General features: G+C 46.0%; 13 non-coding genes across 13 annotated transcripts; all 13 read left to right on the top strand.

The window, feature by feature from the left end:
• The first annotated feature begins 422 nt into the window (after positions 1 to 422).
• LOC124173839 lies at positions 423 to 613 on the top strand. The gene has a single exon (XR_006868798.1). It is a non-coding gene; the product is annotated as a U2 spliceosomal RNA (small nuclear RNA).
• A 1,587-nt stretch (positions 614 to 2,200) lies between these two features.
• Positions 2,201 to 2,393, top strand: LOC124173822. Its single transcript, XR_006868782.1, has one exon. It is a non-coding gene; the product is annotated as a U2 spliceosomal RNA (small nuclear RNA).
• Positions 2,394 to 3,976: 1,583 nt separating this feature from the next.
• On the top strand, positions 3,977 to 4,169 carry LOC124173823. The gene has a single exon (XR_006868783.1). It is a non-coding gene; the product is annotated as a U2 spliceosomal RNA (small nuclear RNA).
• A 1,584-nt stretch (positions 4,170 to 5,753) lies between these two features.
• On the top strand, positions 5,754 to 5,946 carry LOC124173824. The gene has a single exon (XR_006868784.1). It is a non-coding gene; the product is annotated as a U2 spliceosomal RNA (small nuclear RNA).
• A 1,586-nt stretch (positions 5,947 to 7,532) lies between these two features.
• On the top strand, positions 7,533 to 7,725 carry LOC124173825. Its single transcript, XR_006868785.1, has one exon. It is a non-coding gene; the product is annotated as a U2 spliceosomal RNA (small nuclear RNA).
• Positions 7,726 to 9,311: 1,586 nt separating this feature from the next.
• Positions 9,312 to 9,504, top strand: LOC124173826. Its single transcript, XR_006868786.1, has one exon. It is a non-coding gene; the product is annotated as a U2 spliceosomal RNA (small nuclear RNA).
• Positions 9,505 to 11,090: 1,586 nt separating this feature from the next.
• LOC124173827 lies at positions 11,091 to 11,283 on the top strand. Its single transcript, XR_006868787.1, has one exon. It is a non-coding gene; the product is annotated as a U2 spliceosomal RNA (small nuclear RNA).
• A 1,584-nt stretch (positions 11,284 to 12,867) lies between these two features.
• Positions 12,868 to 13,060, top strand: LOC124173828. The gene has a single exon (XR_006868788.1). It is a non-coding gene; the product is annotated as a U2 spliceosomal RNA (small nuclear RNA).
• Positions 13,061 to 14,646: 1,586 nt separating this feature from the next.
• LOC124173829 lies at positions 14,647 to 14,839 on the top strand. Its single transcript, XR_006868789.1, has one exon. It is a non-coding gene; the product is annotated as a U2 spliceosomal RNA (small nuclear RNA).
• A 1,584-nt stretch (positions 14,840 to 16,423) lies between these two features.
• LOC124173830 lies at positions 16,424 to 16,616 on the top strand. The gene has a single exon (XR_006868790.1). It is a non-coding gene; the product is annotated as a U2 spliceosomal RNA (small nuclear RNA).
• A 1,584-nt stretch (positions 16,617 to 18,200) lies between these two features.
• Positions 18,201 to 18,393, top strand: LOC124173832. Its single transcript, XR_006868792.1, has one exon. It is a non-coding gene; the product is annotated as a U2 spliceosomal RNA (small nuclear RNA).
• Positions 18,394 to 19,976: 1,583 nt separating this feature from the next.
• On the top strand, positions 19,977 to 20,169 carry LOC124173833. Its single transcript, XR_006868793.1, has one exon. It is a non-coding gene; the product is annotated as a U2 spliceosomal RNA (small nuclear RNA).
• Positions 20,170 to 21,752: 1,583 nt separating this feature from the next.
• Positions 21,753 to 21,945, top strand: LOC124173834. Its single transcript, XR_006868794.1, has one exon. It is a non-coding gene; the product is annotated as a U2 spliceosomal RNA (small nuclear RNA).
• Positions 21,946 to 22,565: the final 620 nt, after the last annotated feature.

The raw sequence follows: 22,565 nt of genomic DNA on the forward strand, positions 1-22,565 counted from the left end.
ATCGTGTTTATTGACGTTTTCTGGAAGATTTTGAGTGACTTCTTCGAGTCCCCGGAAATGGCAATTTTTTGGGAATTTCCCAGGACCAAAGCATTCCCCTGGGAAGCGAACGCAGGATGCTCCACGAAGGACGCTGCGATCCCACACGACAGATGGCACCGAAGGCCCGGAAAACGGACCGCGTCCGTTACGTCCGCGACGCTCCTACGACTCTCCCGGACCCGCCGACGACACCAAAACTCCCGGAGTCTCCACACAACACTTTCATGCGAATTTTTTCCCATTCTCACGCCTAAAATTCGCCATTCCGAGACCGTTCCTCGCCTCAAAAACTCTCGCCGCACACCGCCGCCGCACCATCCGACCTCATCACGCAAAATACCCGAAAAACCGTCCCGGAACCCCGGAAAAATTTATTAATTATCGCTTCTCGGCCTTATGGCTAAGATCAAAGTGTAGTATCTGTTCTTATCAGCTTAATATCTGATACGTCCAGCATTGCTGGACCAGAATATTAATCTGATTTTTGAACATGGGCGGGGTCCCCTAGTTTACTCCATCCCTGCCGCGGTTGGCCCGGTATTGCAGTACCGCCGGGATCGGCCCAACATAAAAGGTTCCAAAAATCAGAAAAGCTGATGAGAACAGATGTTTTCTCTTCCTTGTTTCATTTAAAAAATTCCCGAATCGCGAAAATTCGACAAAGTCCGGAGATTCGTGAGGCAAGAAACGAATGGGCGAAGGAAAGAAGAAAATAACACTGGCCACCACTTCATTCATTTATTTTATCACCATTTTTACATTCAAACCATGTCTGTAAAATAACAAGCAACAGCACAAAAAATAAAAACTGACAGAAAACATAATTTTTTAACATGAGACATCGTTTGAAGAGGATGAATAATATGCCCTCACTAACACTGCAGAAAAGTTCATCTAATGCAGTGCACTGATCCTAGTGCAGAGCCGGGCACAATTTTTCCGGCTCCTCGGCCTTATGGCTAACATAGGAGTGTAGTATATGGGTACGGGACTCGCATGCCAAGAGTGACATACGTCGTGGGAATGATGATGAAATTTTTCACTTTTAAGAAAACCTTCCGGAAAGCTGTCGAAACAGTTTCCGCACACTTTTCACACGGAAATTAGGTGAATGCAAGATTTATAAAATAACTTCCAAATATTCACCGGATCGAGTGAACATGGAAAATGACCGCCAAGCGTAGGTTTCCTCGAGAATTCCAAGTTTTTCTTGCGAATACGACGAGACAAGACGGACGCATCACGCTTCTGGTGAAATACACGCGGCATTCATCCGCGTTACCAAGGAGTCGTCGCTAACAATGAACGCCTTCCACTGAAAGCGCAGTCGAATTTCGCGGGGGGCCGTGCCGCTGGCAGATAGTTCGACCCGGAGGGCCGACGATGGCGTCGGCACTCTGTTTACTTCAAGTGTAAAAAAATGAGGGTCGCGAATGATGACGAAACACAGGTGTCCAATGAAACCGTGAATTGCTTTCTTTCGGAGAGTTGCATTTCATGCCGATATTTTTTGCAAAAACATCCGAAATTATTGACTGATGCCGATTCTTCCGTCCCGTATTCTAGCCATTGATGAAGATTTTGGACATTTTTTCCAGTCCCCGGAGAGGACTTTTTAGGCAGTTTTTAATCAATTCCTCGGAGAGGACTTTTTAAGCATTTTTTCATCAGATTCCCCGGAATTTCAGCATTTCGAAAGAAAATGCATGACTCGAGTGAGTAGGATAATGCTCTCTCATCGTGTTTATTGACGTTTTCTGGAAGATTTTGAGTGACTTCTTCGAGTCCCCGGAAATGGCAATTTTTTGGGAATTTCCCAGGACCAAAGCATTCCCCTGGGAAGCGAACGCAGGATGCTCCACGAAGGACGCTGCGATCCCACACGACAGATGGCACCGAAGGCCCGGAAAACGGACCGCGTCCGTTACGTCCGCGACGCTCCCTACGACTCTCCCGGACCCGCCGACGACACCAAACTCCCGGAGTCTCCACACAACACTTTCATGCGAATTTTTTCCCATTCTCACGCCTAAAATTCGCCATTCCGAGACCGTTCCTCGCCTCAAAAACTCTCGCCGCACACCGCCGCCGCACCATCCGACCTCATCACGCAAAATACCCGAAAAACCGTCCCGGACCCCGGAAAAATTTATTAATTATCGCTTCTCGGCCTTATGGCTAAGATCAAAGTGTAGTATCTGTTCTTATCAGCTTAATATCTGATACGTCCAGCATTGCTGGACCAGAATATTAATCTGATTTTTGAACATGGGCGGGGTCCCCGGAGTTTACTCCATCCCTGCCGCGGGTTGGCCCGGTATTGCAGTACCGCCGGGATCGGCCCAACATAAAAGGTTCCAAAAATCAGAAAAGCTGATGAGAACAGATGTTTCTCTTCCTTGTTTCATTTAAAAAATTCCCGAATCGCGAAAATTCGACAAAGTCCGGAGATTCGTGAGGCAAGAAACGAATGGGCGAAGGAAAGAAGAAAATAACACTGGCCACCACTTCATTCATTTATTTTATCACCATTTTACATTCAAACCATGTCTGTAAAATAACAAGCAACAGCACAAAAAATAAAAACTGACAGAAAACATAATTTTTTAACATGAGACATCGTTTGAAGAGGATGAATAATATGCCCTCACTAACACTGCAGAAAAGTTCATCTAATGCAGTGCACTGATCCTAGTGCAGAGCCGGGCACAATTTTTCCGGCTCCTCGGCCTTATGGCTAACATAGGAGTGTAGTATATGGGTACGGGACTCGCATGCCAAGAGTGACATACGTCGTGGGAATGATGATGAAATTTTTCACTTTTAAGAAAACCTTCCGGAAAGCTGTCGAAACAGTTTCCGCACACTTTTCACACGGAAATTAGGTGAATGCAAGATTTATAAAATAACTTCCAAATATTCACCGGATCGAGTGAACATGGAAAATGACCGCCAAGCGTAGGTTTCCTCGAGAATTCCAAGTTTTTCTTGCGAATATGACGAGACAAGACGGACGCATCACGCTTCTGGTGAAATACACGCGGCATTCATCCGCGTTACCAAGGAGTCGTCGCTAACAATGAACGCCTTCCACTGAAAGCGCAGTCGAATTTCGCGGGGCCGTGCCGCTGGCAGATAGTTCGACCCGGAGGCCGACGATGGCGTCGGCACTCTGTTTACTTCAAGTGTAAAAAAATGAGGGTCGCGAATGATGACGAAACACAGGTGTCCAATGAAACCGTGAATTGCTTTCTTTCGGAGAGTTGCATTTCATGCCGATATTTTTTGCAAAAACATCCGAAATTATTGACTGATGCCGATTCTTCCGTCCCGTATTCTAGCCATTGATGAAGATTTTGGACATTTTTTCCAGTCCCCGGAGAGGACTTTTTAGGCAGTTTTTAATCAATTCCTCGGAGAGGACTTTTTAAGCATTTTTTCATCAGATTCCCCGGAATTTCAGCATTTCGAAAGAAAATGCATGACTCGAGTGAGTAGGATAATGCTCTCTCATCGTGTTTATTGACGTTTTCTGGAAGATTTTGAGTGACTTCTTCGAGTCCCCGGAAATGGCAATTTTTTGGGAATTTCCCAGGACCAAAGCATTCCCCTGGGAAGCGAACGCAGGATGCTCCACGAAGGACGCTGCGATCCCACACGACAGATGGCACCGAAGGCCCGGAAAACGGACCGCGTCCGTTACGTCCGCGACGCTCCTACGACTCTCCCGGACCCGCCGACGACACCAAAACTCCCGGAGTCTCCACACAACACTTTCATGCGAATTTTTTCCCATTCTCACGCCTAAAATTCGCCATTCCGAGACCGTTCCTCGCCTCAAAAACTCTCGCCGCACACCGCCGCCGCACCATCCGACCTCATCACGCAAAATACCCGAAAAACCGTCCCGGAACCCCGGAAAAATTTATTAATTATCGCTTCTCGGCCTTATGGCTAAGATCAAAGTGTAGTATCTGTTCTTATCAGCTTAATATCTGATACGTCCAGCATTGCTGGACCAGAATATTAATCTGATTTTTGAACATGGGCGGGGTCCCCGGAGTTTACTCCATCCCTGCCGCGGGTTGGCCCGGTATTGCAGTACCGCCGGGATCGGCCCAACATAAATGGTTCCAAAAATCAGAAAAGCTGATGAGAACAGATGTTTCTCTTCCTTGTTTCATTTAAAAAATTCCCGAATCGCGAAAATTCGACAAAGTCCGGAGATTCGTGAGGCAAGAAACGAATGGGCGAAGGAAAGAAGAAAATAACACTGGCCACCACTTCATTCATTTATTTTATCACCATTTTACATTCAAACCATGTCTGTAAAATAACAAGCAACAGCACAAAAAATAAAAACTGACAGAAAACATAATTTTTTAACATGAGACATCGTTTGAAGAGGATGAATAATATGCCCTCACTAACACTGCAGAAAAGTTCATCTAATGCAGTGCACTGATCCTAGTGCAGAGCCGGGCACAATTTTTCCGGCTCCTCGGCCTTATGGCTAACATAGGAGTGTAGTATATGGGTACGGGACTCGCATGCCAAGAGTGACATACGTCGTGGGAATGATGATGAAATTTTTCACTTTTAAGAAAACCTTCCGGAAAGCTGTCGAAACAGTTTCCGCACACTTTTCACACGGAAATTAGGTGAATGCAAGATTTATAAAATAACTTCCAAATATTCACCGGATCGAGTGAACATGGAAAATGACCGCCAAGCGTAGGTTTCCTCGAGAATTCCAAGTTTTTCTTGCGAATATGACGAGACAAGACGGACGCATCACGCTTCTGGTGAAATACACGCGGCATTCATCCGCGTTACCAAGGAGTCGTCGCTAACAATGAACGCCTTCCACTGAAAGCGCAGTCGAATTTCGCGGGGGCCGTGCCGCTGGCAGATAGTTCGACCCGGAGGCCGACGATGGCGTCGGCACTCTGTTTACTTCAAGTGTAAAAAAATGAGGGTCGCGAATGATGACGAAACACAGGTGTCCAATGAAACCGTGAATTGCTTTCTTTCGGAGAGTTGCATTTCATGCCGATATTTTTTGCAAAAACATCCGAAATTATTGACTGATGCCGATTCTTCCGTCCCGTATTCTAGCCATTGATGAAGATTTTGGACATTTTTTCCAGTCCCCGGAGAGGACTTTTTAGGCAGTTTTTAATCAATTCCTCGGAGAGGACTTTTTAAGCATTTTTTCATCAGATTCCCCGGAATTTCAGCATTTCGAAAGAAAATGCATGACTCGAGTGAGTAGGATAATGCTCTCTCATCGTGTTTATTGACGTTTTCTGGAAGATTTTGAGTGACTTCTTCGAGTCCCCGGAAATGGCAATTTTTTGGGAATTTCCCAGGACCAAAGCATTCCCCTGGGAAGCGAACGCAGGATGCTCCACGAAGGACGCTGCGATCCCACACGACAGATGGCACCGAAGGCCCGGAAAACGGACCGCGTCCGTTACGTCCGCGACGCTCCTACGACTCTCCCGGACCCGCCGACGACACCAAAACTCCCGGAGTCTCCACACAACACTTTCATGCGAATTTTTTCCCATTCTCACGCCTAAAATTCGCCATTCCGAGACCGTTCCTCGCCTCAAAAACTCTCGCCGCACACCGCCGCCGCACCATCCGACCTCATCACGCAAAATACCCGAAAAACCGTCCCGGAACCCCGGAAAAATTTATTAATTATCGCTTCTCGGCCTTATGGCTAAGATCAAAGTGTAGTATCTGTTCTTATCAGCTTAATATCTGATACGTCCAGCATTGCTGGACCAGAATATTAATCTGATTTTTGAACATGGGCGGGGTCCCCGGAGTTTACTCCATCCCTGCCGCGGGTTGGCCCGGTATTGCAGTACCGCCGGGATCGGCCCAACATAAATGGTTCCAAAAATCAGAAAAGCTGATGAGAACAGATGTTTCTCTTCCTTGTTTCATTTAAAAAATTCCCGAATCGCGAAAATTCGACAAAGTCCGGAGATTCGTGAGGCAAGAAACGAATGGGCGAAGGAAAGAAGAAAATAACACTGGCCACCACTTCATTCATTTATTTTATCACCATTTTACATTCAAACCATGTCTGTAAAATAACAAGCAACAGCACAAAAAATAAAAACTGACAGAAAACATAATTTTTTAACATGAGACATCGTTTGAAGAGGATGAATAATATGCCCTCACTAACACTGCAGAAAAGTTCATCTAATGCAGTGCACTGATCCTAGTGCAGAGCCGGGCACAATTTTTCCGGCTCCTCGGCCTTATGGCTAACATAGGAGTGTAGTATATGGGTACGGGACTCGCATGCCAAGAGTGACATACGTCGTGGGAATGATGATGAAATTTTTCACTTTTAAGAAAACCTTCCGGAAAGCTGTCGAAACAGTTTCCCCACACTTTTCACACGGAAATTAGGTGAATGCAAGATTTATAAAATAACTTCCAAATATTCACCGGATCGAGTGAACATGGAAAATGACCGCCAAGCGTAGGTTTCCTCGAGAATTCCAAGTTTTTCTTGCGAATATGACGAGACAAGACGGACGCATCACGCTTCTGGTGAAATACACGCGGCATTCATCCGCGTTACCAAGGAGTCGTCGCTAACAATGAACGCCTTCCACTGAAAGCGCAGTCGAATTTCGCGGGGGCCGTGCCGCTGGCAGATAGTTCGACCCGGAGGCCGACGATGGCGTCGGCACTCTGTTTACTTCAAGTGTAAAAAAAATGAGGGTCGCGAATGATGACGAAACACAGGTGTCCAATGAAACCGTGAATTGCTTTCTTTCGGAGAGTTGCATTTCATGCCGATATTTTTTTGCAAAAACATCCGAAATTATTGACTGATGCCGATTCTTCCGTCCCGTATTCTAGCCATTGATGAAGATTTTGGACATTTTTTCCAGTCCCCGGAGAGGACTTTTTAGGCAGTTTTTAATCAATTCCTCGGAGAGGACTTTTTAAGCATTTTTTCATCAGATTCCCCGGAATTTCAGCATTTCGAAAGAAAATGCATGACTCGAGTGAGTAGGATAATGCTCTCTCATCGTGTTTATTGACGTTTTCTGGAAGATTTTGAGTGACTTCTTCGAGTCCCCGGAAATGGCAATTTTTTGGGAATTTCCCAGGACCAAAGCATTCCCCTGGGAAGCGAACGCAGGATGCTCCACGAAGGACGCTGCGATCCCACACGACAGATGGCACCGAAGGCCCGGAAAACGGACCGCGTCCGTTACGTCCGCGACGCTCCTACGACTCTCCCGGACCCGCCGACGACACCAAAACTCCCGGAGTCTCCACACAACACTTTCATGCGAATTTTTTCCCATTCTCACGCCTAAAATTCGCCATTCCGAGACCGTTCCTCGCCTCAAAAACTCTCGCCGCACACCGCCGCCGCACCATCCGACCTCATCACGCAAAATACCCGAAAAACCGTCCCGGAACCCCGGAAAAATTTATTAATTATCGCTTCTCGGCCTTATGGCTAAGATCAAAGTGTAGTATCTGTTCTTATCAGCTTAATATCTGATACGTCCAGCATTGCTGGACCAGAATATTAATCTGATTTTTGAACATGGGCGGGGTCCCCGGAGTTTACTCCATCCCTGCCGCGGGTTGGCCCGGTATTGCAGTACCGCCGGGATCGGCCCAACATAAAAGGTTCCAAAAATCAGAAAAGCTGATGAGAACAGATGTTTCTCTTCCTTGTTTCATTTAAAAAATTCCCGAATCGCGAAAATTCGACAAAGTCCGGAGATTCGTGAGGCAAGAAACGAATGGGCGAAGGAAAGAAGAAAATAACACTGGCCACCACTTCATTCATTTATTTTATCACCATTTTACATTCAAACCATGTCTGTAAAATAACAAGCAACAGCACAAAAAATAAAAACTGACAGAAAACATAATTTTTTAACATGAGACATCGTTTGAAGAGGATGAATAATATGCCCTCACTAACACTGCAGAAAAGTTCATCTAATGCAGTGCACTGATCCTAGTGCAGAGCCGGGCACAATTTTTCCGGCTCCTCGGCCTTATGGCTAACATAGGAGTGTAGTATATGGGTACGGGACTCGCATGCCAAGAGTGACATACGTCGTGGGAATGATGATGAAATTTTTCACTTTTAAGAAAACCTTCCGGAAAGCTGTCGAAACAGTTTCCGCACACTTTTCACACGGAAATTAGGTGAATGCAAGATTTATAAAATAACTTCCAAATATTCACCGGATCGCGGTGAACATGGAAAATGACCGCCAAGCGTAGGTTTCCTCGAGAATTCCAAGTTTTTCTTGCGAATATGACGAGACAAGACGGACGCATCACGCTTCTGGTGAAATACACGCGGCATTCATCCGCGTTACCAAGGAGTCGTCGCTAACAATGAACGCCTTCCACTGAAAGCGCAGTCGAATTTCGCGGGGGGCCGTGCCGCTGGCAGATAGTTCGACCCGGAGGCCGACGATGGCGTCGGCACTCTGTTTACTTCAAGTGTAAAAAAATGAGGGTCGCGAATGATGACGAAACACAGGTGTCCAATGAAACCGTGAATTGCTTTCTTTCGGAGAGTTGCATTTCATGCCGATATTTTTTGCAAAAACATCCGAAATTATTGACTGATGCCGATTCTTCCGTCCCGTATTCTAGCCATTGATGAAGATTTTGGACATTTTTTCCAGTCCCCGGAGAGGACTTTTTAGGCAGTTTTTAATCAATTCCTCGGAGAGGACTTTTTAAGCATTTTTTCATCAGATTCCCCGGAATTTCAGCATTTCGAAAGAAAATGCATGACTCGAGTGAGTAGGATAATGCTCTCTCATCGTGTTTATTGACGTTTTCTGGAAGATTTTGAGTGACTTCTTCGAGTCCCCGGAAATGGCAATTTTTTGGGAATTTCCCAGGACCAAAGCATTCCCCTGGGAAGCGAACGCAGGATGCTCCACGAAGGACGCTGCGATCCCACACGACAGATGGCACCGAAGGCCCGGAAAACGGACCGCGTCCGTTACGTCCGCGACGCTCCTACGACTCTCCCGGACCCGCCGACGACACCAAAACTCCCGGAGTCTCCACACAACACTTTCATGCGAATTTTTTCCCATTCTCACGCCTAAAATTCGCCATTCCGAGACCGTTCCTCGCCTCAAAAACTCTCGCCGCACACCGCCGCCGCACCATCCGACCTCATCACGCAAAATACCCGAAAAACCGTCCCGGAACCCCGGAAAAATTTATTAATTATCGCTTCTCGGCCTTATGGCTAAGATCAAAGTGTAGTATCTGTTCTTATCAGCTTAATATCTGATACGTCCAGCATTGCTGGACCAGAATATTAATCTGATTTTTGAACATGGGCGGGGTCCCCGGAGTTTACTCCATCCCTGCCGCGGGTTGGCCCGGTATTGCAGTACCGCCGGGATCGGCCCAACATAAAAGGTTCCAAAAATCAGAAAAGCTGATGAGAACAGATGTTTCTCTTCCTTGTTTCATTTAAAAAATTCCCGAATCGCGAAAATTCGACAAAGTCCGGAGATTCGTGAGGCAAGAAACGAATGGGCGAAGGAAAGAAGAAAATAACACTGGCCACCACTTCATTCATTTATTTTATCACCATTTTACATTCAAACCATGTCTGTAAAATAACAAGCAACAGCACAAAAAATAAAAACTGACAGAAAACATAATTTTTTAACATGAGACATCGTTTGAAGAGGATGAATAATATGCCCTCACTAACACTGCAGAAAAGTTCATCTAATGCAGTGCACTGATCCTAGTGCAGAGCCGGGCACAATTTTTCCGGCTCCTCGGCCTTATGGCTAACATAGGAGTGTAGTATATGGGTACGGGACTCGCATGCCAAGAGTGACATACGTCGTGGGAATGATGATGAAATTTTTCACTTTTAAGAAAACCTTCCGGAAAGCTGTCGAAACAGTTTCCCCACACTTTTCACACGGAAATTAGGTGAATGCAAGATTTATAAAATAACTTCCAAATATTCACCGGATCGATGGTGAACATGGAAAATGACCGCCAAGCGTAGGTTTCCTCGAGAATTCCAAGTTTTTCTTGCGAATATGACGAGACAAGACGGACGCATCACGCTTCTGGTGAAATACACGCGGCATTCATCCGCGTTACCAAGGAGTCGTCGCTAACAATGAACGCCTTCCACTGAAAGCGCAGTCGAATTTCGCGGGGGCCGTGCCGCTGGCAGATAGTTCGACCCGGAGGCCGACGATGGCGTCGGCACTCTGTTTACTTCAAGTGTAAAAAAATGAGGGTCGCGAATGATGACGAAACACAGGTGTCCAATGAAACCGTGAATTGCTTTCTTTCGGAGAGTTGCATTTCATGCCGATATTTTTTGCAAAAACATCCGAAATTATTGACTGATGCCGATTCTTCCGTCCCGTATTCTAGCCATTGATGAAGATTTTGGACATTTTTTCCAGTCCCCGGAGAGGACTTTTTAGGCAGTTTTTAATCAATTCCTCGGAGAGGACTTTTTAAGCATTTTTTCATCAGATTCCCCGGAATTTCAGCATTTCGAAAGAAAATGCATGACTCGAGTGAGTAGGATAATGCTCTCTCATCGTGTTTATTGACGTTTTCTGGAAGATTTTGAGTGACTTCTTCGAGTCCCCGGAAATGGCAATTTTTTGGGAATTTCCCAGGACCAAAGCATTCCCCTGGGAAGCGAACGCAGGATGCTCCACGAAGGACGCTGCGATCCCACACGACAGATGGCACCGAAGGCCCGGAAAACGGACCGCGTCCGTTACGTCCGCGACGCTCCTACGACTCTCCCGGACCCGCCGACGACACCAAAACTCCCGGAGTCTCCACACAACACTTTCATGCGAATTTTTTCCCATTCTCACGCCTAAAATTCGCCATTCCGAGACCGTTCCTCGCCTCAAAAACTCTCGCCGCACACCGCCGCCGCACCATCCGACCTCATCACGCAAAATACCCGAAAAACCGTCCCGGAACCCCGGAAAAATTTATTAATTATCGCTTCTCGGCCTTATGGCTAAGATCAAAGTGTAGTATCTGTTCTTATCAGCTTAATATCTGATACGTCCAGCATTGCTGGACCAGAATATTAATCTGATTTTTGAACATGGGCGGGGTCCCCGGAGTTTACTCCATCCCTGCCGCGGGTTGGCCCGGTATTGCAGTACCGCCGGGATCGGCCCAACATAAAAGGTTCCAAAAATCAGAAAAGCTGATGAGAACAGATGTTTCTCTTCCTTGTTTCATTTAAAAAATTCCCGAATCGCGAAAATTCGACAAAGTCCGGAGATTCGTGAGGCAAGAAACGAATGGGCGAAGGAAAGAAGAAAATAACACTGGCCACCACTTCATTCATTTATTTTATCACCATTTTACATTCAAACCATGTCTGTAAAATAACAAGCAACAGCACAAAAAATAAAAACTGACAGAAAACATAATTTTTTAACATGAGACATCGTTTGAAGAGGATGAATAATATGCCCTCACTAACACTGCAGAAAAGTTCATCTAATGCAGTGCACTGATCCTAGTGCAGAGCCGGGCACAATTTTTCCGGCTCCTCGGCCTTATGGCTAACATAGGAGTGTAGTATATGGGTACGGGACTCGCATGCCAAGAGTGACATACGTCGTGGGAATGATGATGAAATTTTTCACTTTTAAGAAAACCTTCCGGAAAGCTGTCGAAACAGTTTCCGCACACTTTTCACACGGAAATTAGGTGAATGCAAGATTTATAAAATAACTTCCAAATATTCACCGGATCGAGTGAACATGGAAAATGACCGCCAAGCGTAGGTTTCCTCGAGAATTCCAAGTTTTTCTTGCGAATATGACGAGACAAGACGGACGCATCACGCTTCTGGTGAAATACACGCGGCATTCATCCGCGTTACCAAGGAGTCGTCGCTAACAATGAACGCCTTCCACTGAAAGCGCAGTCGAATTTCGCGGGGGCCGTGCCGCTGGCAGATAGTTCGACCCGGAGGCCGACGATGGCGTCGGCACTCTGTTTACTTCAAGTGTAAAAAAATGAGGGTCGCGAATGATGACGAAACACAGGTGTCCAATGAAACCGTGAATTGCTTTCTTTCGGAGAGTTGCATTTCATGCCGATATTTTTTGCAAAAACATCCGAAATTATTGACTGATGCCGATTCTTCCGTCCCGTATTCTAGCCATTGATGAAGATTTTGGACATTTTTTCCAGTCCCCGGAGAGGACTTTTTAGGCAGTTTTTAATCAATTCCTCGGAGAGGACTTTTTAAGCATTTTTTCATCAGATTCCCCGGAATTTCAGCATTTCGAAAGAAAATGCATGACTCGAGTGAGTAGGATAATGCTCTCTCATCGTGTTTATTGACGTTTTCTGGAAGATTTTGAGTGACTTCTTCGAGTCCCCGGAAATGGCAATTTTTTGGGAATTTCCCAGGACCAAAGCATTCCCCTGGGAAGCGAACGCAGGATGCTCCACGAAGGACGCTGCGATCCCACACGACAGATGGCACCGAAGGCCCGGAAAACGGACCGCGTCCGTTACGTCCGCGACGCTCCTACGACTCTCCCGGACCCGCCGACGACACCAAAACTCCCGGAGTCTCCACACAACACTTTCATGCGAATTTTTTCCCATTCTCACGCCTAAAATTCGCCATTCCGAGACCGTTCCTCGCCTCAAAAACTCTCGCCGCACACCGCCGCCGCACCATCCGACCTCATCACGCAAAATACCCGAAAAACCGTCCCGGAACCCCGGAAAAATTTATTAATTATCGCTTCTCGGCCTTATGGCTAAGATCAAAGTGTAGTATCTGTTCTTATCAGCTTAATATCTGATACGTCCAGCATTGCTGGACCAGAATATTAATCTGATTTTTGAACATGGGCGGGGTCCCCGGAGTTTACTCCATCCCTGCCGCGGGTTGGCCCGGTATTGCAGTACCGCCGGGATCGGCCCAACATAAAAGGTTCCAAAAATCAGAAAAGCTGATGAGAACAGATGTTTCTCTTCCTTGTTTCATTTAAAAAATTCCCGAATCGCGAAAATTCGACAAAGTCCGGAGATTCGTGAGGCAAGAAACGAATGGGCGAAGGAAAGAAGAAAATAACACTGGCCACCACTTCATTCATTTATTTTATCACCATTTTACATTCAAACCATGTCTGTAAAATAACAAGCAACAGCACAAAAAATAAAAACTGACAGAAAACATAATTTTTTAACATGAGACATCGTTTGAAGAGGATGAATAATATGCCCTCACTAACACTGCAGAAAAGTTCATCTAATGCAGTGCACTGATCCTAGTGCAGAGCCGGGCACAATTTTTCCGGCTCCTCGGCCTTATGGCTAACATAGGAGTGTAGTATATGGGTACGGGACTCGCATGCCAAGAGTGACATACGTCGTGGGAATGATGATGAAATTTTTCACTTTTAAGAAAACCTTCCGGAAAGCTGTCGAAACAGTTTCCGCACACTTTTCACACGGAAATTAGGTGAATGCAAGATTTATAAAATAACTTCCAAATATTCACCGGATCGAGTGAACATGGAAAATGACCGCCAAGCGTAGGTTTCCTCGAGAATTCCAAGTTTTTCTTGCGAATATGACGAGACAAGACGGACGCATCACGCTTCTGGTGAAATACACGCGGCATTCATCCGCGTTACCAAGGAGTCGTCGCTAACAATGAACGCCTTCCACTGAAAGCGCAGTCGAATTTCGCGGGGGCCGTGCCGCTGGCAGATAGTTCGACCCGGAGGCCGACGATGGCGTCGGCACTCTGTTTTTACTTCAAGTGTAAAAAAATGAGGGTCGCGAATGATGACGAAACACAGGTGTCCAATGAAACCGTGAATTGCTTTCTTTCGGAGAGTTGCATTTCATGCCGATATTTTTTGCAAAAACATCCGAAATTATTGACTGATGCCGATTCTTCCGTCCCGTATTCTAGCCATTGATGAAGATTTTGGACATTTTTTCCAGTCCCCGGAGAGGACTTTTTAGGCAGTTTTTAATCAATTCCTCGGAGAGGACTTTTTAAGCATTTTTTCATCAGATTCCCCGGAATTTCAGCATTTCGAAAGAAAATGCATGACTCGAGTGAGTAGGATAATGCTCTCTCATCGTGTTTATTGACGTTTTCTGGAAGATTTTGAGTGACTTCTTCGAGTCCCCGGAAATGGCAATTTTTTGGGAATTTCCCAGGACCAAAGCATTCCCCTGGGAAGCGAACGCAGGATGCTCCACGAAGGACGCTGCGATCCCACACGACAGATGGCACCGAAGGCCCGGAAAACGGACCGCGTCCGTTACGTCCGCGACGCTCCTACGACTCTCCCGGACCCGCCGACGACACCAAAACTCCCGGAGTCTCCACACAACACTTTCATGCGAATTTTTTCCCATTCTCACGCCTAAAATTCGCCATTCCGAGACCGTTCCTCGCCTCAAAAACTCTCGCCGCACACCGCCGCCGCACCATCCGACCTCATCACGCAAAATACCCGAAAAACCGTCCCGGAACCCCGGAAAAATTTATTAATTATCGCTTCTCGGCCTTATGGCTAAGATCAAAGTGTAGTATCTGTTCTTATCAGCTTAATATCTGATACGTCCAGCATTGCTGGACCAGAATATTAATCTGATTTTTGAACATGGGCGGGGTCCCCGGAGTTTACTCCATCCCTGCCGCGGGTTGGCCCGGTATTGCAGTACCGCCGGGATCGGCCCAACATAAAAGGTTCCAAAAATCAGAAAAGCTGATGAGAACAGATGTTTCTCTTCCTTGTTTCATTTAAAAAATTCCCGAATCGCGAAAATTCGACAAAGTCCGGAGATTCGTGAGGCAAGAAACGAATGGGCGAAGGAAAGAAGAAAATAACACTGGCCACCACTTCATTCATTTATTTTATCACCATTTTACATTCAAACCATGTCTGTAAAATAACAAGCAACAGCACAAAAAATAAAAACTGACAGAAAACATAATTTTTTAACATGAGACATCGTTTGAAGAGGATGAATAATATGCCCTCACTAACACTGCAGAAAAGTTCATCTAATGCAGTGCACTGATCCTAGTGCAGAGCCGGGCACAATTTTTCCGGCTCCTCGGCCTTATGGCTAACATAGGAGTGTAGTATATGGGTACGGGACTCGCATGCCAAGAGTGACATACGTCGTGGGAATGATGATGAAATTTTTCACTTTTAAGAAAACCTTCCGGAAAGCTGTCGAAACAGTTTCCGCACACTTTTCACACGGAAATTAGGTGAATGCAAGATTTATAAAATAACTTCCAAATATTCACCGGATCGAGTGAACATGGAAAATGACCGCCAAGCGTAGGTTTCCTCGAGAATTCCAAGTTTTTCTTGCGAATATGACGAGACAAGACGGACGCATCACGCTTCTGGTGAAATACACGCGGCATTCATCCGCGTTACCAAGGAGTCGTCGCTAACAATGAACGCCTTCCACTGAAAGCGCAGTCGAATTTCGCGGGGGCCGTGCCGCTGGCAGATAGTTCGACCCGGAGGCCGACGATGGCGTCGGCACTCTGTTTACTTCAAGTGTAAAAAAATGAGGGTCGCGAATGATGACGAAACACAGGTGTCCAATGAAACCGTGAATTGCTTTCTTTCGGAGAGTTGCATTTCATGCCGATATTTTTTGCAAAAACATCCGAAATTATTGACTGATGCCGATTCTTCCGTCCCGTATTCTAGCCATTGATGAAGATTTTGGACATTTTTTCCAGTCCCCGGAGAGGACTTTTTAGGCAGTTTTTAATCAATTCCTCGGAGAGGACTTTTTAAGCATTTTTTCATCAGATTCCCCGGAATTTCAGCATTTCGAAAGAAAATGCATGACTCGAGTGAGTAGGATAATGCTCTCTCATCGTGTTTATTGACGTTTTCTGGAAGATTTTGAGTGACTTCTTCGAGTCCCCGGAAATGGCAATTTTTTGGGAATTTCCCAGGACCAAAGCATTCCCCTGGGAAGCGAACGCAGGATGCTCCACGAAGGACGCTGCGATCCCACACGACAGATGGCACCGAAGGCCCGGAAAACGGACCGCGTCCGTTACGTCCGCGACGCTCCTACGACTCTCCCGGACCCGCCGACGACACCAAAACTCCCGGAGTCTCCACACAACACTTTCATGCGAATTTTTTCCCATTCTCACGCCTAAAATTCGCCATTCCGAGACCGTTCCTCGCCTCAAAAACTCTCGCCGCACACCGCCGCCGCACCATCCGACCTCATCACGCAAAATACCCGAAAAACCGTCCCGGAACCCCGGAAAAATTTATTAATTATCGCTTCTCGGCCTTATGGCTAAGATCAAAGTGTAGTATCTGTTCTTATCAGCTTAATATCTGATACGTCCAGCATTGCTGGACCAGAATATTAATCTGATTTTTGAACATGGGCGGGGTCCCCGGAGTTTACTCCATCCCTGCCGCGGGTTGGCCCGGTATTGCAGTACCGCCGGGATCGGCCCAACATAAAAGGTTCCAAAAATCAGAAAAGCTGATGAGAACAGATGTTTCTCTTCCTTGTTTCATTTAAAAAATTCCCGAATCGCGAAAATTCGACAAAGTCCGGAGATTCGTGAGGCAAGAAACGAATGGGCGAAGGAAAGAAGAAAATAACACTGGCCACCACTTCATTCATTTATTTTATCACCATTTTACATTCAAACCATGTCTGTAAAATAACAAGCAACAGCACAAAAAATAAAAACTGACAGAAAACATAATTTTTTAACATGAGACATCGTTTGAAGAGGATGAATAATATGCCCTCACTAACACTGCAGAAAAGTTCATCTAATGCAGTGCACTGATCCTAGTGCAGAGCCGGGCACAATTTTTCCGGCTCCTCGGCCTTATGGCTAACATAGGAGTGTAGTATATGGGTACGGGACTCGCATGCCAAGAGTGACATACGTCGTGGGAATGATGATGAAATTTTTCACTTTTAAGAAAACCTTCCGGAAAGCTGTCGAAACAGTTTCCGCACACTTTTCACACGGAAATTAGGTGAATGCAAGATTTATAAAATAACTTCCAAATATTCACCGGATCGAGTGAACATGGAAAATGACCGCCAAGCGTAGGTTTCCTCGAGAATTCCAAGTTTTTCTTGCGAATATGACGAGACAAGACGGACGCATCACGCTTCTGGTGAAATACACGCGGCATTCATCCGCGTTACCAAGGAGTCGTCGCTAACAATGAACGCCTTCCACTGAAAGCGCAGTCGAATTTCGCGGGGGCCGTGCCGCTGGCAGATAGTTCGACCCGGAGGCCGACGATGGCGTCGGCACTCTGTTTACTTCAAGTGTAAAAAAATGAGGGTCGCGAATGATGACGAAACACAGGTGTCCAATGAAACCGTGAATTGCTTTCTTTCGGAGAGTTGCATTTCATGCCGATATTTTTTGCAAAAACATCCGAAATTATTGACTGATGCCGATTCTTCCGTCCCGTATTCTAGCCATTGATGAAGATTTTGGACATTTTTTCCAGTCCCCGGAGAGGACTTTTTAGGCAGTTTTTAATCAATTCCTCGGAGAGGACTTTTTAAGCATTTTTTCATCAGATTCCCCGGAATTTCAGCATTTCGAAAGAAAATGCATGACTCGAGTGAGTAGGATAATGCTCTCTCATCGTGTTTATTGACGTTTTCTGGAAGATTTTGAGTGACTTCTTCGAGTCCCCGGAAATGGCAATTTTTTGGGAATTTCCCAGGACCAAAGCATTCCCCTGGGAAGCGAACGCAGGATGCTCCACGAAGGACGCTGCGATCCCACACGACAGATGGCACCGAAGGCCCGGAAAACGGACCGCGTCCGTTACGTCCGCGACGCTCCTACGACTCTCCCGGACCCGCCGACGACACCAAAACTCCCGGAGTCTCCACACAACACTTTCATGCGAATTTTTTCCCATTCTCACGCCTAAAATTCGCCATTCCGAGACCGTTCCTCGCCTCAAAAACTCTCGCCGCACACCGCCGCCGCACCATCCGACCTCATCACGCAAAATACCCGAAAAACCGTCCCGGAACCCCGGAAAAATTTATTAATTATCGCTTCTCGGCCTTATGGCTAAGATCAAAGTGTAGTATCTGTTCTTATCAGCTTAATATCTGATACGTCCAGCATTGCTGGACCAGAATATTAATCTGATTTTTGAACATGGGCGGGGTCCCCGGAGTTTACTCCATCCCTGCCGCGGGTTGGCCCGGTATTGCAGTACCGCCGGGATCGGCCCAACATAAAAGGTTCCAAAAATCAGAAAAGCTGATGAGAACAGATGTTTCTCTTCCTTGTTTCATTTAAAAAATTCCCGAATCGCGAAAATTCGACAAAGTCCGGAGATTCGTGAGGCAAGAAACGAATGGGCGAAGGAAAGAAGAAAATAACACTGGCCACCACTTCATTCATTTATTTTATCACCATTTTACATTCAAACCATGTCTGTAAAATAACAAGCAACAGCACAAAAAATAAAAACTGACAGAAAACATAATTTTTTAACATGAGACATCGTTTGAAGAGGATGAATAATATGCCCTCACTAACACTGCAGAAAAGTTCATCTAATGCAGTGCACTGATCCTAGTGCAGAGCCGGGCACAATTTTTCCGGCTCCTCGGCCTTATGGCTAACATAGGAGTGTAGTATATGGGTACGGGACTCGCATGCCAAGAGTGACATACGTCGTGGGAATGATGATGAAATTTTTCACTTTTAAGAAAACCTTCCGGAAAGCTGTCGAAACAGTTTCCCCACACTTTTCACACGGAAATTAGGTGAATGCAAGATTTATAAAATAACTTCCAAATATTCACCGGATCGAGTGAACATGGAAAATGACCGCCAAGCGTAGGTTTCCTCGAGAATTCCAAGTTTTTCTTGCGAATATGACGAGACAAGACGGACGCATCACGCTTCTGGTGAAATACACGCGGCATTCATCCGCGTTACCAAGGAGTCGTCGCTAACAATGAACGCCTTCCACTGAAAGCGCAGTCGAATTTCGCGGGGGCCGTGCCGCTGGCAGATAGTTCGACCCGGAGGCCGACGATGGCGTCGGCACTCTGTTTACTTCAAGTGTAAAAAAATGAGGGTCGCGAATGATGACGAAACACAGGTGTCCAATGAAACCGTGAATTGCTTTCTTTCGGAGAGTTGCATTTCATGCCGATATTTTTTGCAAAAACATCCGAAATTATTGACTGATGCCGATTCTTCCGTCCCGTATTCTAGCCATTGATGAAGATTTTGGACATTTTTTCCAGTCCCCGGAGAGGACTTTTTAGGCAGTTTTTAATCAATTCCTCGGAGAGGACTTTTTAAGCATTTTTTCATCAGATTCCCCGGAATTTCAGCATTTCGAAAGAAAATGCATGACTCGAGTGAGTAGGATAATGCTCTCTCATCGTGTTTATTGACGTTTTCTGGAAGATTTTGAGTGACTTCTTCGAGTCCCCGGAAATGGCAATTTTTTGGGAATTTCCCAGGACCAAAGCATTCCCCTGGGAAGCGAACGCAGGATGCTCCACGAAGGACGCTGCGATCCCACACGACAGATGGCACCGAAGGCCCGGAAAACGGCCCGCGTCCGTTACGTCCGCGACGCTCCTACGACTCTCCCGCACCCGCCGACGACACCAAAACTCCCGGAGTCTCCACACAACACTTTCATGCGAATTTTTTCCCATTCTCACGCCTAAAATTCGCCATTCCGAGACCGTTCCTCGCCTCAAAAACTCTCGCCGCACACCACCGCCGCAGCATCCGACCTCCTCACGCAAAATACCCGAAAAACCGTCCCGGAACCCCGGAAAAATTATTAATTATCGCTTCTCGGCCTTATGGCTAAGATCAAAGTGTAGTATCTGTTCTTATCAGCTTAATATCTGATACGTCCAGCATTGCTGGACCAGAATATTAATCTGATTTTTGAACATGGGCGGGGTCCCCGGAGTTTACTCCATCCCTGCCGCGGGTTGGCCCGGTATTGCAGTACCGCCGGGATCGGCCCAACATAAATGGTTCCAAAAATCAGAAAAGCTGATGAGAACAGATGTTTCTCTTCCTTGTTTCATTTAAAAAATTCCCGAATCGCGAAAATTCGACAAAGTCCGGAGATTCGTGAGGCAAGAAACGAATGGGCGAAGGAAAGAAGAAAATAACACTGGCCACCACTTCATTCATTTATTTTATCACCATTTTACATTCAAACCATGTCTGTAAAATAACAAGCAACAGCACAAAAAATAAAAACTGACAGAAAACATAATTTTTTAACATGAGACATCGTTTGAAGAGGATGAATAATATGCCCTCACTAACACTGCAGAAAAGTTCATCTAATGCAGTGCACTGATCCTAGTGCAGAGCCGGGCACAATTTTTCCGGCTCCTCGGCCTTATGGCTAACATAGGAGTGTAGTATATGGGTACGGGACTCGCATGCCAAGAGTGACATACGTCGTGGGAATGATGATGAAATTTTTCACTTTTAAGAAAACCTTCCGGAAAGCTGTCGAAACAGTTTCCGCACACTTTTCACACGGAAATTAGGTGAATGCAAGATTTATAAAATAACTTCCAAATATTCACCGGATCGAGTGAACATGGAAAATGACCGCCAAGCGTAGGTTTCCTCGAGAATTCCAAGTTTTTCTTGCGAATATGACGAGACAAGACGGACGCATCACGCTTCTGGTGAAATACACGCGGCATTCATCCGCGTTACCAAGGAGTCGTCGCTAACAATGAACGCCTTCCACTGAAAGCGCAGTCGAATTTCGCGGGGGCCGTGCCGCTGGCAGATAGTTCGACCCGGAGGCCGACGATGGCGTCGGCACTCTGTTTACTTCAAGTGTAAAAAAATGAGGGTCGCGAATGATGACGAAACACAGGTGTCCAATGAAACCGTGAATTGCTTTCTTTCGGAGAGTTGCATTTCATGCCGATATTTTTTGCAAAAACATCCGAAATTATTGACTGATGCCGATTCTTCCGTCCCGTATTCTAGCCATTGATGAAGATTTTGGACATTTTTTCCAGTCCCCGGAGAGGACTTTTTAGGCAGTTTTTAATCAATTCCTCGGAGAGGACTTTTTAAGCATTTTTTCATCAGATTCCCCGGAATTTCAGCATTTCGAAAGAAAATGCATGACTCGAGTGAGTAGGATAATGCTCTCTCATCGTGTTTATTGACGTTTTCTGGAAGATTTTGAGTGACTTCTTCGAGTCCCCGGAAATGGCAATTTTTTGGGAATTTCCCAGGACCAAAGCATTCCCCTGGGAAGCGAACGCAGGATGCTCCACGAAGGACGCTGCGATCCCACACGACAGATGGCACCGAAGGCCCGGAAAACGGACCGCGTCCGTTACGTCCGCGACGCTCCTACGACTCTCCCGGACCCGCCGACGACACCAAAACTCCCGGAGTCTCCACACAACACTTTCATGCGAATTTTTTCCCATTCTCACGCCTAAAATTCGCCATTCCGAGACCGTTCCTCGCCTCAAAAACTCTCGCCGCACACCACCGCCGCAGCATCCGACCTCCTCACGCAAAATACCCGAAAAACCGTCCCGGAACCCCGGAAAAATTATTAATTATCGCTTCTCGGCCTTATGGCTAAGATCAAAGTGTAGTATCTGTTCTTATCAGCTTAATATCTGATACGTCCAGCATTGCTGGACCAGAATATTAATCTGATTTTTGAACATGGGCGGGGTCCCCGGAGTTTACTCCATCCCTGCCGCGGGTTGGCCCGGTATTGCAGTACCGCCGGGATCGGCCCAACATAAATGGTTCCAAAAATCAGAAAAGCTGATGAGAACAGATGTTTCTCTTCCTTGTTTCATTTAAAAAATTCCCGAATCGCGAAAATTCGACAAAGTCCGGAGATTCGTGAGGCAAGAAACGAATGGGCGAAGGAAAGAAGAAAATAACACTGGCCACCACTTCATTCATTTATTTTATCACCATTTTACATTCAAACCATGTCTGTAAAATAACAAGCAACAGCACAAAAAATAAAAACTGACAGAAAACATAATTTTTTAACATGAGACATCGTTTGAAGAGGATGAATAATATGCCCTCACTAACACTGCAGAAAAGTTCATCTAATGCAGTGCACTGATCCTAGTGCAGAGCCGGGCACAATTTTTCCGGCTCCTCGGCCTTATGGCTAACATAGGAGTGTAGTATATGGGTACGGGACTCGCATGCCAAGAGTGACATACGTCGTGGGAATGATGATGAAATTTTTCACTTTTAAGAAAACCTTCCGGAAAGCTGTCGAAACAGTTTCCCCACACTTTTCACACGGAAATTAGGTGAATGCAAGATTTATAAAATAACTTCCAAATATTCACCGGATCGAGTGAACATGGAAAATGACCGCCAAGCGTAGGTTTCCTCG

Source organism: Ischnura elegans, chromosome 1 (assembly GCF_921293095.1).
Source record: "Ischnura elegans chromosome 1, ioIscEleg1.1, whole genome shotgun sequence".
Taxonomy (NCBI): domain Eukaryota; kingdom Metazoa; phylum Arthropoda; class Insecta; order Odonata; family Coenagrionidae; genus Ischnura; species Ischnura elegans.